Raw genomic sequence first — 15439 nt, forward strand, 5'->3', positions numbered from 1 at the left:
ATTGTTTGTTAGTGAGAAAGATTAAATATATCTTTGATTGTTTTTTGTTTTTTTTCTTTTCCTTTTTCGATTAATTGTATTTTTCCATCATTGGCTGCAAATTTATTCATATATTTTGGTTGAATTCTGTGAGGTCTTTTACCATCTTTTTTATGGCTTGTGCGATTGTGCTATTGTTATAGGAAGAAATCAAGAATTTACCATAGTGTGAACATATATATCCCTCATGAATTCATCAGTGATCAAGGAACCCACTTTCAAGGAGAGTGCGAGGAATCATTCACACAATACAATATTCAGCATCAGCGGTCTTCGTCATATCGTCCACAGACAAACAGGGCAATCGAAGCGGCAAACAAGAATGTCAAAACAATCATCATGAAAATGATACAGAATTACAAGGATTGGCCACAAAAACTGCACTTTGCATTGTGGGGGTACCGAACTTCAATCCGCACTTCGACGGACGCAACACCATTTTCCTTGATCTATGGATGGAAGCCGTAGAACCCATCGAATTAGAGCTACCTTGTTTGAGAATAGTTCTTGAAAGCAAAATCTCAGAAGCTGCATGGGTATAAGCTAGATACAATGAGCTAATCCTACTAGATGAGCTTCGACTTTAGGTCGCCCATCATGTCCAAGTGAATCAACGCCGAGTTGCAAGACACTTCAACAAGACAGTCAAAACTCGAAACATCAAAAAAAGGGAGCTTGTCCTGAAAGCCCTTCGCAAAAGTGTCATGGATCCAAGGGGAAAATTCAGACTCAACTGGGTCGGACCATATATTGTGAAAAGGATCCTCTCCGGGGGAGCATTTGAGCTAACAAATGTCGACGGAACCGAGTTTCATTCCTTGACGAACATGGATCAACTCAAGAAATTCTATGCCTAGATTCAAAAACATTTTCAAAAAAGTTCTGTATTTAGAACTACGTTCGGCCTGATTCCTTCACGGGACACGTAGGCAGAGGCCCAGCCACTTTAATATTCAAAAAATTCAAGTCTCCTCAATTAAAGGCATTCTAACAATAACCATCAAAGTACAAAATAACTTCTCAAAAATACAAGTCCAAATGTGCCATTCAAATGATATTGTTGCTCTTATTCCAAATGTGCAAGTAAAAAGCACGTTCAAGCGGAATTTGACATAATTTTCAAATATGAGAAAATGATGATGGTTTTTTTTATTCAAACTTTGAACAAGTATAAATGGCTCAAGAGCCTTAATTCAAAACCTAATTCGATTACAAGGTTGGAATCAAGTTAAGCAAAGTTGTTTCTTTTCACTTCCACCAAATACACTTCCAAACGCATTTTCTAAACACACTTCTAAAACACAATGTTCAAACACTTTCTCCAAGCATACCAATTCCTCTAAACGGAATCCATTCCGGGTTTGGTGATGATTCTCTTGAGCCTTGGCGCCTTGAGCACTTTCCCCTTACCCTTCCCGCAATCATCAACATCCATTTCCTCTTTGCCGAAGCGGCGGGAGGGAGCAATAGCAAGCTTACCGAGTTGAGTTAAACCTCCCCTAGGTCCCAAACGGTCACGAACCAGATGGCCCTTGCTCTCATCGCTTCCCTCAATAATGATTGATGCAAGATGTCTAGCTCTAGAATCTCTGAGTTTCACAGACCCAGAGAGAGGAGCATACCTTTGGCTTTGACCTTTCCTCCATACAACATACCCATCAGTAAGAGTGGCAGGCTCAGATGGGAATTGAACATTGAGAAGGGGTTTTGCAACCCAATACCTTATACACCGCTCAAGGCGATCAAAATTCAACATAATTGGCCATGGGTTTTCTATAGCACAGTCTGAAATCTCTTGCCTCAAGCCAAATTGTCTCATGACTCGAACAGTAGAGTATAAGCTCAAAACAATAAGGCTAGGCACCCTTAAAATAGAAGAGCCAAGTGCATACCTCATGGAAAAAATTCCCCACCATGGAACCACCCATCTAATGGAAGACTCTGGGAGTATGCCCTCCCACTCATGCAAAGACAGACGACCGTACATCAAAGGCCGCATAGTAAAGCCACTCCGATTATGGCTCTCCATGTTCTCCGATGATGCCACCAACATGAGCCTCTCCATAAGACAAATCTTGGAGAAATACAAGAAGAAACAGTCGATAAACAAATTCAAGTTACAAGTTCAAAATTCAAAGGAAAATTTTAGGCACTTACTTGAAGAAGTACCGGACTTCCCGAAAGCATGGAGGAAGGGTTAGTTTTGGCCATATCAAGGCCCACCAAAGTCTCTCCGATCACAAGTGGCATCGGATCTTTCCCAAGGGTGGATTGTTCCACCACACCCACAAGGGAAACATGGCCAACTTCGAGACCAAAGTTGGAAAATAGAAAGCGAGCAAACAGGCGAAAATGCAAAGCCCTTATACTACATACCTGGTGTGCATTCCCTTTTGCAAAATGCGCTACGAGGGTAAGATCAACACCCCGCCCGTATACAATGGAGCTCAAAGATGAGGGCTCCAGGCCTAAGAACCTCCCAAAGGATGAAAAGAAGTGCTCCATACTTGGCATACAAGGTTCAGCCAAGGTCAGCCACCCGATAATAGAACAAAACTCTTTAGGGAAGGGACATATCTCGCCGCTCTTGAACCAAAAGACATGGGTTTGGACATCCCATAAGCCTATTGCAACAGGAGGAAAATTAAAGTCTAGTTTAACAAATCAGAGAGAAGCCAACAGTCACTACTACAAAAAAGGGCAAGGAAACCGGGTAAAATAGGCCTAAGAGACCTTATTTTTTCCGGTGCCTAGGTAGCAGGTCTCTTAGCATAAGAAACCGGAATTTAGCTACGGTTTCTTAGATAGATAAAGGTGACCGGTTAAGAGACTACATCGGTCACTTTTGTGGAATCTAATGCATTGTATATAAAGCCTAGAGTACCGATGTTTTTAGAAGTTCGGTTTCTTTGATAGTACATAAGGTACCTAATAATAATGATATCTGGTTTCTTTGATAGTACCTAAGGTACCTAATAATTATGATATCTGGTTTCTTTGAGTATTCAATTTAAAAAAAAATCTCATACGAAATATTCACGAACAATATTGTTGTGATACTACATTCGATTATACAGTACATTCGCCTTCTAATTAAGCACATTGATAATCAACGCAAAAGTAGCACAAGAAATTACAACAAAAACTTGAATATCCATAGTATAAACATTAAATATTACAAAATCATCCACAAAACTAATAAATCCATTTATTCTTTTTGACCTTGAAGGCTTCAACTGTTAATGGCGAGAGGTCGATCACCGTTTTTTTATTGAACTTTTTGAGACTTTTTGAACCAATTCAACACCTAATAAATCAAAAAAAATAATATAAATTAAAATGCCTTCTAGGAAAATCCAATAATTCTGAGAAAACCAAAACATAAAGAAAATCTTTCCCAGATTTTATACCTTATTGCACCGATTAAAGGAGATGTCTTCAAATAACATGATATCTCCAAATTCCAAATAACTTGATATCTCCAAATAACTTGATACTTGATCGGAGGTTCAAGAAGCGGGAACCTCCGATAAAATATGTGGCCCTTGTTGCAGCTTTGTTCTCCGCATCTGAAATAATTAAGCCTTTATTCTCGTCGATCTTACTCCAGATACGCACTTCCCAAAACTGCAAAAAACTAATTGAACAAACAGGAAATTTTCTAAAATGTAAATCAAAAAATAAAGATCTAGATACAGAGAAGAAGGTATAGGACAATTGTGCTGACGATAGTTAAATTAGAGATCGATCTCATACATTCTCATGAATTCTAATCGCATAAAATATCTATGAAGTTTCTTCAATTAGAAAAAGATGTTTTTTTTCAAGAATCTGACCTTCACTAATATACGATGGGCCATAAATCTTAAAACCCTTCTTCAAGAATGCATGTGTTCCCTGTTGCAATAATCATGGTAAAACCCTTCATTTAATGGTATCTTTTGTTGAAGTCTATTTCTTGAGAGAGGGAGCTAAGAAGTTGTGGAGTTAGGTTTGTTTAATCAATTTTCATAAATAAAAAAAAGTGAAAAGGGACGTGGGATGAGACGTGTCTAGAAAGGAGATACCACTTTTCACAAAAATTCGGTTTCTTTGCTTGTGATCGACTGAGCAAAGAGACCTATTTTCTGCAATATTTGGTCTCCTTGTAATTCCCTAAGAAATCGGATTTCTACAATACGAGCTTTCTTCATCTAATAAACCTTATTTCTAATATAAAAGGTTCTATATAAGTGGTGATTTATCCCAATTTTGTAGTAGTGAGTCCAAGATTTATGCCATCTAGCTCACTCTTTTCTAGGTTATTCAAAGAGCAAAGCCATTCATGCAAGGCATTTTCAAACTTTTGTGCCATATTTCAAACAGAAATAAGAAGAATGAGGAGAGGTGCACTAAATGCCTCCTCCGAAGCATCTTATTTATACAAGGAAGAGCATTTACGAGGCAGTATCAAATAGTACCACCATCGCCAGGCGTAGGCCAGGCAGTGGAGGACGATTCGAAATCTTAGGCTTTATGGAATATGAAGGCTTACATTCAATGGTAAGTATAATGCATGTCAGCAATATGCTCGTCCAAATCAAGACAGAATCTCCTAAATTGCAATGCATAAGTCTAATTCTAGTCCTAGATCGACGTCCTAAGTCGAGTCAACATTCACATTAGCATTAGCAAAAGTTGAATATACTTTGACTTGTGCTTTTTCTATACCATAAAAACCTCAGCAAGCATGTTTTCATAGTGGGTATGTACACCCGAAAAAATGGGAAACTTTTTCATTTTCATGCATACATTTAGCTACAAATTTCAAAATCACACACAACGCATACTAGTTCAATTCAAACCCTGCAAACAAATACAAAAACACACAGCAAACATCCAAACCTTTCAGAATACAAAAATACAAAGCACCAAAATATTCAAATACAAATATCCGCAAATACAAACCATACAAATACAAATATCCGCAAATACAAACCAGATATATCCAATACAAATGATCCAAATACAAACAGCCAAGTAGGCAAACCTAAATCTCGCTACCATGCAAGATCAGTCGAAATCATCATCCGTTACCACCACAATTTCAGCAGGTGCTACCCCCTTGCCTCTGTTTCGGCTCATGTACCGCTCCAAGTCTCAGTCGAGCTCTGTCCCTAGAGTGGCTGGCTCCTGCTCTAAAATCCGAAGAACACTAGACCCCTGACCGAGAAAGTCAGGAGGAAGCTGCTGAGGTCCCTGTTGACGGGAATACAACAGGTAGGCCTGCTGAGCCGTAGCGAACTGGCGTCGCCTCTTTATCTCCTCGAACAGACGCACCAGCTCCATCTCCTGAAACTAACCCAAGATGGCATACCATAGCCAGATCCTCATGGCTGAGAGCTTCTCGTGCCATAGTAAACATCGGGAGGAGTCACATAAGGTACCTAACCACCAGCATCTCCATGAGAAAATGAATACCTGCCAACCTGAGCAATCTCTCCGGCCACCAATATTCGATCGCCTTCTAGAGTCTCTCATTGCAACAGTATTAAGACCAAGGTCCAAGTTCAATTCAGCCTGCTCCGTGTGCTCACCGGCACGCTGGGTCTCTCTCTCCTTGGACTCTATACGCGCCTCCCTGCGCTCCTATAAAAAATTCAAGGTTCGAATGTCAAAGCTCCGACATAAAAGTTCAAAAAGTACAACATACACAGAGATAGCAAACTCACTGTGCGACCATGACCAGCAAGCTTCATGGTCAGTTTGACACAATGCTTCTTCAAAGAGTCAATCACCACCATCCAACGGTGTACCTTTTCCCGAGAGGGCTGCATATATAATTCAAGATTCAATTTCTAGTTACAAAACAATAAGTCTATGACAAGTTTAAACACTTACAGCCACAAAACGATCAGGAATGGCGTTGGCAGCCATCAAATCCGAGAAAGGTGCCTCAGGAACTGAAACCTTTACCTATTCCCCATCATCACCAGCATAGCAGAGAACCCTGCCTGCATAAGGGATATCATCGGGATCCGCCTCCACAGCCTACAAGTAGATAAACAAAGTCAGTACAAAAGGACAATTCAATCAGGACAAATACAAAAGTACAAAATACAAGGTACAAAATTCAAGAATTACTGGTCGCACAAATCGAACGGCCGGAGCAAGCCTGTCTTAGAAAGCCCTATAACTGGCCCCTCTATCTACAAAACCCTCCCAGGGAAGGCATAGCGAGCCAGCGTCTCCTCGATCCAAGACTATCCTATAAACCTGGTTCATAGCTGACACACTCAACATCATGGTATCGGGAGGATCGAAAGAAACCAGCTGAGATGGATAGCCATGCTGGATGGCAACTCGCTCACCCAGATACCACATGGGGTGGTAAAGCCTCGGAATCAACACCCTCTGTCCAGTAATAAAGCAGGCACGAACTGCCGACTCAGGCACATGCACTCCATCAAAAGGGCGGAATATTACCTACAAAAGAACAAGTTTAATTGATATACAAGAAATAGCAAGAAGTTCAGGACTTCTCAGGATATAATCATACCTCATCAAAAGGTGTGGTCCACAAAGCCTTGCGGAATGACTGCATAGTTTCACGAGTACGCTCTGAGCCCCGCCAAGAAGCCGCACCATGAGGGTGAGCTGGTGCCAAGTCAGGGAAATGCTCGTACGCCCAGATTTGCAAACAAATGAGGGACCAGTCAAACCTACGAATACAAAATACAAAAGGAGTCGTAACTACCTCCAACACTCTCCACAGAGCGCAATGCCAACAGGGTCTTCGACGCAGTCCTCGAGGGATTCTTCATTTCATGTAAAAGGTGACCATATACTATGTAACACCCTATTAATTCCTTGCTTTTTTATAAAACATTTTCCAACTTAAAACAAAGGAATTACCAAGATATTACCGCCATCGTGATAACGGCTAAGGCAATTTACCAGAATTACGCAGCGGAAATAACTAACTTTCAAATATAATAAATAGTTAATGGTCATAAAACAACTTGGAACCATTAAGGCCCAAAACCAAACATTAAATAGTTTAGGAAATCCATTAACTAAGGTTTAAATCCATATTGTAGTCATGACTAAAAATAAATGTACAGTTTATAAAATACAGAAGTAGGATAAACTCTCAACACAATTCCCATGATAACTTCTCCCGCAAGTTATCTCTAAAAACTTGTTTTATTAGAATCTACTCCCCAACAACGCAAATGCAATGATGGATCATCATAGGGTCATTAAGGCGAAAGCCATGACCGAAATACATAAAGCACGAAGTCAGCAAAAGCTGAGTACGAACAAGCTAGAAACGTTCTATCCTAACATGCTCCACTCAACGAATAACTAATCCACATACAAAAGCCATATAATAAACAAGTAAACATGGAGACAAGACTCGACACTTGATATGACTCTTGACTCACAGTTTAATTAAGAAGTAGCTTCGAACGGGTAAAAATAAAGTATCCTCAAAAGGAAAGAAAATGGTGATGGGAGCCAACCATACACCAAGTAATAATAAGTCGGACTCCTACCGACAGTCGGGCCATACCGACAGGAATTCCAGTGCATAGAAGCATAAAAAGAGGAATGAAACGTCTTGTATCACTCAAAGAGTATAAGTTTTTCGGCAAGATTCCCCCCATTCTTCATACTCAAGGTATATACGTTCCAAGAGTTTTGAAGCTCATTATGAGTTGGACTTTACGTTAATTAATTAATATTTTATGTACAAGGCGACTCAAGACTCAAAAACAAAGCAAGAAATCATACATGAAGACTTCATTTTAGTGCTTTAGGACTTGTGATCAAACATAGGACTCAAGTGATATTACTCCTATTGTTCCTTCTCAAAAACACTGTTTGACATAACCCGACATTGTCTGTTAACAAGCGGGGTGTGCCCATAGCACGAATAGTCCTTAGTTCAATTCACATATACTTCCCTAACATCTTCTACACGACGGTAGAATAAATAATGCACTGAGGCATAAACACTTGGCTCAAATCATGCCAGACATTCCGTACAATAGCATAACCATACTTGCATGCAAAAAAATCATACATGCATATCAAATTGAAAAACGTACTTGACATAATTCAACGATTGTTAAAGATCACAACATGACTGTTCACAAAGATTCATAAAGAATTAACAAACCATACATGCTCATTCACATAGGATCCATAGATTTAATAGTAATTCATAACATGCTTATTCACACATCAAACATGAATCCTCAATACTTTAAGCTCACATGATTCACGATCAATACACATCATATAGTCCTCATGGAATAGGTGGTCACCCTAGTCATGTACGTACCTGGAATACCTAAGTACGGGGGCCACTGTGCGAATCACGAGAAATCACCTCCTATAATCAAAATAGGAAAACTTAATTATTATCCTTGTTTATTAAATTTCCAGGAACTTTTATAGATTCTAAAACCCTTGTTTTACTTAGGAAATAGTCGTTATTTAATTAATTAATAGTCTCAAGTAGTCAACTCAATCGCTAGAGTAAAACATTGACCCTTTGACCTTAAAAATCGTTAAAATCGACACTTTAAGTCCTTTCGATAAATCTGAAAATTTAAGTTGAATCACATAATTTAATTTGACATTAAATTATGTAAATCGTTTGCCTAATAGGTTGGGATTAACACCCTAACAATTATTAAGCATACAAATCATGTTTTGGTCATAAAAAATCGACACTTTAAATAATTATTAAATCTGAAAATAATACTCCATGTAATTAAAATCATTCTAATGAAATTAAATACGAAAAACATCTCAATACGGTATTCATAACCGTTCCCAGCAATATAATAATTAAAATCAATAATTTAAATTACGAAATTGAAATAGAATAGGCAAGGAAAAAGAGAAATATACCAAACCGACCTATAACATGGTACAATCACGAATTTGATGTGATTGGGCGCAAAAGGGATTAATCGGAACAACGCACACAACACACGAGTATCGTGTGCGTGTGCGGGCAGCAACAAAGCAGCGCACGAGCGCGGGGAAGAGGAGGGCGCGCGCGAAGCAGAGACGACACAAGGCAAGGCCTCGGCTGTCTGGGCTCGCTCGACACACAAACACACACACGCGCGCGCAGCACACAACACTGTGCTATGCGATGCGAAGAAGAGAGGGGTGAGGGTGTGCGAGAGGCGGGTGTGCGTGAGGCACGAAGGAGGAGAGGGACGAGGGCGAGCGTGCACGAGGCACATCACGCACAACAGCGAGGGCGGGGCGAGGCACGCACGAGTGCTCGTGCTCGCGGGTGAGGTCGGACGAAGAGAGGGGCCGGACGAGAGGGAGCAAAAGAGAGGAGAGAAAAAGTTAATGAAATTATGTGGGGGATTTCCAATGCAAGGGTTTGTATTTATAGTTACCTAGTCCCTAGTGGACTTAGGTTTTAGGAAACTTAATTGGGCTTGGGGTTTGGATTAGATTATAATTGAATGCTCATAGTTTTAGTTGGGTTTGCCAACGGAATTGGGTTGGAATTAATTCTAACTTTCTGAAAATGGCCCAATAAATTCCCGGTAGTAAATAATGAATTTATTTAAAACATTCCGGGTTTTATAAAAATAATTATTATTTTATTTAAATAAAAATGCATTTAAATTAGCATTAAATGCAATTTAATTTCTGAAAATCCCAAAAATACTTTATAAAAATAATAAAAAAATATATTTATAAATTCAGAAAAACACGAGGAAATACACTCTACCCTCCTTAAAAGAAGTTTCGTCCCGAAACTTGGGCACGGAAATCACCGTTTGAAAATCAAGACTTGAGACTTTATGAGAGTTTAATGCGTTTTCTTGCAAAAGTTTTAGTTGTTGTACTCTTTAAGTAATCCAACGTGACAATATAAAGTGAAACTTCACTGAAAAGCACTAAATTAGGCATAAAATAAGGGGAAAATAAGGTAAAAGGTGCAAAATTCTACCGCACTCTACCCCCTTAAAGAAAATGAGTTACGTGTTAGGTTATGATACATATGACAATTCATAAATCATGCGGAAAAACCATAAAGCCAGGAAAGCATATTATATTCACATAATCATTTAGCATAGAATTGATGCATACATGTTGTAGCGTGCCTTCCCTAGCTGCGCCCGAACCGAACAAGAACAAGTCTTTAGGACTCCAAATGTCGTCCCTCCGTAGATAGTCCACAGTACGTCCGGATCCGCCTCAAGTTAGACCAACTAGAATCGCCCTTAAGGTTACTAGGAATTTCGGCTAGTGTTTGCAAGTGTATGGTTAATTTTATTTCAAAAACTTACCCTTTGAATACTTCAATCGTACCTGCAAATAATGACCCTAGGCCCTTATTTATAGAGGTATGGAAAAGGAACTGGAATCTTATTAGGATACTAATTAGTTAAACTAGAATCCTAGTAGGACTCTAATTAATTAATTTTATCCTTTTAGGATTAGGAATTTAATCATCAAACAAATCCTACACAATTTAGGTTTCGTGTGTGAACACAAACTCTACACGAGCATGACCCACGAGCGTGCAGGCCATGCCCGCGCACAGCCCACACGGCCGCTCGGCCCACGCGAGCCGCAAGCCCACGCGAGCAGCAGCACAGCTCGCAGCCCATCGCTGCGCGCGCTGCGCGCGCTGCCATGGCCTGCTGGGTCTGGCCTTGCGCTGGGCCTGGCGTGGCCTTGGCTGTTCGTGTGGCGCGCTTGGCTTGCTGGGCGATGGCCTGGCTTCGTGCTGGGCCCTCGTCCGGCAGGCCTCGTCCAATGCTTATTCGTACGATACGCTTCCGATTAAATTCCCGGTTCCGGAATTCATTACCGATACGAACAATATTTAATATTTCCGATTCCGGAATCAATTTCCGTTTCGAACAAATATTTAATATTTCCGTTTCCGGAATTATTTTCCGATTCCGATAATATTTCCGATTCTGACAATATTTCCGTTTCCGGCAATATTTCCGATTCCGGCAATATTTCCATTTCCGATAATATTTTCCGATACGTACCATGTTTCCGTTTCCGGCAACATCTACGACTTGGATATTATTTATATTTCCGATACGATCCATATTTCCGTTTCCGGCAATATCATCGTTTCCGGAGTATTCATTTCTTGCTTGTGACGATCTCAGCTCCCACTGAAACCAAGATCCGTCGATTCCGAATATCCATAGATAGAGTATTTAATGCCATTAAATACTTGATCCGTTTACGTACTATTTGTGTGACCCTACGGGTTCAGTCAAGAGTAAGCTGTGGATTAATATCATTAATTCCACTTGAACTGAAGCGGCCTCTAGCTAGGCATTCAGCTCACTTGATCTCACTGAATTATTAACTTGTTAATTAATACTGAACCGCACTTATTAGACTTAACATAGAATGCATACTTGGACCAAGGGCATTATTTCCTTCATTACGGCCCCGTAACTCAACTCGGGATATTTCTTTCTCATTTCATCCTCGGCTTCCCAGGTAGCTTCTTCAGATTCTTGGTTAGACCATAACACTTTGACAATCTTAACATCCTTAGTTCGCATGCTACACACTTTACTGTCTAGAATTTTGACTGGTCTTTCCTCAAAAGTTAAGCTTTGGTCCAATTCTATGGTCTCCGGTTGCAACACATGCGACTTATCCGGGATATATTTCCTCAATTGGGATACATGGAACACATTGTGCACTCTATGCAATTCCATGGGTAAAGCAAGTCTATATGCTACTTTCCCTATCCGTTCTATGATTTCATATGGGCCTATATAATTTGGGCTTAGCTTTCCTTTTTTCCCAAATCTCATTACACCTTTAATAGGTGAAACCTTAAGCAACACTTTGTCACCTATTTGGAACTCTTCATCCCTACGTTTCAAGTCTGCATAACTCTTTTGACGATCTTGCGCGGCTTGAATTTTGGATTGAATAGTCCTGACTTGGTTCATTGTGTCCTCTATCATTTGGGGACCTAATACAACGGTTTCACTAATGTCACTCCAACATAAGGGAATTCTGCATTTTCGCCCATAAAATGCTTCAAATGGTGTCATTCCGATACTGGCATGATAGCTGTTATTGTATGAAAAATCAATCAGATCTAAGCTATCTTCCCATCCACCTTGGAAATCTATCACACAAGCTCTAAGCATATCTTCCAGGGTTTGGATAGTCCTTTCGGTTTGTCCATCTGTGGCTGGATGGAACGATGTACTCATTTTTAATGTCGTACCAAAGTTCTTCTGTACTTCCAGAAATTCGAAAGGAACCTAGAATCCATATCTGATACGATATCCTTAGGAACTCCATGTAGTCTCACTACATTCTTGATGTAAGCTTTAGCAAGTTGTTCCATCTTCCAGGTTTCTTTCATTGGTATGAACACTGCTGACTTAGTCAACCTATCTACTACTACCCAAAAGGTATCATTTCCACTTTTCGACTTGGGTAAACAAGTGACAAAGTCCATTGAGATGCAGTCCCATTTCCAACTCCGAATCTCTAAGGGTTGGACCTTTCCCTGAGGTCTCTTGTGCTCAATCTTTACCTTTTGACAAGTCAAGCATCTTACAACAAATTCATCCACTTCATTTTTCATTCTTGGCCACCAATAAACCTTTTTCAGATCCTTATACAGCTTGTCACCATCCGGGTGAACATAATACGGTGTAGTGTGACCTTCTCTCATTAACTTTTCCTTCAATTTACTACACTTTTGAGGCACACGCCATCTTCCTTTGTACCTCAAACTTCCGTCATCATGGACCTTGAAATCCGTTTCTTTTCCTTGCGAAATCTTTTCCTTTATTCTCTCTAGCTTAACATCTCCAGCCTGATTCTCCTTAATCTCATCAAACACAGATAGTTGGGTAGTTAAGGCATTCATCATTCCTTCAAGACATTCTCCATTCACTATCTCTAGATTCAATCGCTGCATATCCTTGCACAACTCGTTAGCAACTACTAACGCATTCACACTATGGCTTGATTTCCTACTCAAGGCATCTGCAATTACATTGGCTTTTCCTTCATGGTACTGAATATCTAGATCATAGTCCTTGATCAACTCCAACCACCTTCTTTGGCGCATATTCAGATCCTTTTGTGTGAAAATGTACTTCAAGCTTTTATGGTCCGTGAGTATCTTACATTTCACGCCATACAGATAGTGTCTCCATATCTTCAATGCAAACACTATGGCCGCTAATTCTAAGTCATGGGTAGGGTAATTGGATTCATATATATGGTTTCAACTGCCTAGATGCGTACGCAATCACCTTCCCGTTCTGCATCAAAACACACCCTAAGCCATTCTTAGATGACATCACTGTACACATCATAGGTACCACTTTCATCTGGTAGGGTTAACACCGGCGCGGTTGTCAATTGCGTCTTCAAGGCTTGGAATGCTTGTTCACACTGCTCATTCCACTCAAACTTTGCTTCCTTTATCATCAAGGTTGTAATTTATTTGGCGATTCTAGAAAAGTCTTGCACAAAGCGTCTATAATAATCCGCTAAACCAAGAAAACTCTGAATGTCGGTGACACTCTTCGGCGTAGGCCACTCACTAACGACTTTTTATCTTTGCAGGATCCACTGCAAAAATGTCCTAGAAATGCAACTTTCTCCAGCCAGAATTCACACTTCGAGAATTTGGCGTACAACTGGTTGTCTCGTAACGTACTCAACACTGACCTTAAGTGTTCGACATGTTCTTCTTCACCCTTTGAATACACCAGAATATCATCTATGAAAACCACTACAAACTTGTCCAAGAATGCATGGAATACTCGGTTCATTAAGTCCATAAAGATTGCAGGTGCATTGGTTAACCCAAAAGGCATAACAATGAACTCATAATGACCATATCTAGTCCTGAATGCAGTCTTTGGTATATCGTGCTCTGTGATTCTCAACTGATGATAACCTGACCTCAAATCGATCTTTGAAAAGATTCCTTCTCCTTTCAATTGCTCAAACAGATCATCTATCCTAGGCAAAGGATACTTATTCTTGATTGTGACTTTGTTGAGCTCCATGTAGTCTATACAGAGTCTCATACTTCCGTCCTTCTTCTTCACAAATAAGACTGACGCTCCCCAAGGCGATGCACTTGGTCTAATATAATCCTTTTCCAGTAATTCCTCCAATTGGCCTTTCAATTCAAGTAATTCCTCTGCTGATAGTTTCCCTTCTCCAGTAATTCCTCTGCTGATAGTTTCCCCCAGGCTAATAAAACCCTTCTCCAGTATTTCCTCTGCTGATAGTTTCCCCCAGGCTTTCCGTTGCTTTGGCCATTATTGTGGTTGTTACCATTCTGGTAACCTCTTTGGTTCCCACCATTGTTTCCATTGTTTCCTTCATTCTGATTTTGGTTATTCTGGTTGTTGTTCTAGCGGTTAACCTGGTTGGGTTTCCCATTCATAGCCCAACACTCAAATTCTCTATGGCCTTGTTTCTCACAGAATCTACAAATAACTGAGTTTCCATCACAGTCCTTTCCGGGGTGATTGTTATGGCAACGTCTGCACTCATACACTCTTGTTCCATTCCCTGCTAGGCCTGTTCATCGGTCCAAACCCGGACCGGACCGGACCGATGACCGAAAAAATAAAATTCGTGACCCAAAGACCGGACCGAAAATAATCGGTCCAAGACCGGACCTGACCGATAAAACTGGTCTGAAACCCGGACCGGACCGATTGGACCGGTTAAAAAACCACTCTCTGTTAAAAAAAGTAAAAAATTACAAGTCCTGAATTCCTGATCAATAGCAATTGTTATATATCGTTACTAATTGAACTATTAATCAACTAATGGGATTTGTTTAGCTTGGTACCTGAAACATGTTGTAAATTTGAGTATGTGACCTTGATTATAATTTAGGAAAAAAATTTCTAACTGAAATACTCATACAGTCATAAAAGACAAAATCTGCAGACAAATCCTACATCCTACTACTCTACTATTTTATGCATATGCAAATGCAACTAATAAGGCATTTAACTTTATTACATAAACAAATAAACAATTGGCCTTCTCAAAATCCTATAATGTGATCAAACATTCAAACGTACAAAAAGTCCAAAAGTGTGAAACATGTTCACAAATAAAAAAATGTAATACACGCTAAAATTCATATCTTTGTAAAATAAAAGCTAAAACTAATTGAATAAAGCCTACAAAGATCAACCAACTTCTTTGAATATAAAAATTATCCGACATTATCAATCTTCATGATTAAAAAAAGTAGCATTAGTATTATTATAATAAAAAAAATTACGTAATCCATAAACATCAAATATAGTAGTCAATTATATTTTACTAATATAAAACCTTGACATTTTCTTACCTCAATCATAATAAAAAGAATTGTTCA

This window comes from Spinacia oleracea, chromosome 3, assembly GCF_020520425.1.
Source record: "Spinacia oleracea cultivar Varoflay chromosome 3, BTI_SOV_V1, whole genome shotgun sequence".
Lineage (NCBI taxonomy): Eukaryota > Viridiplantae > Streptophyta > Magnoliopsida > Caryophyllales > Amaranthaceae > Spinacia > Spinacia oleracea.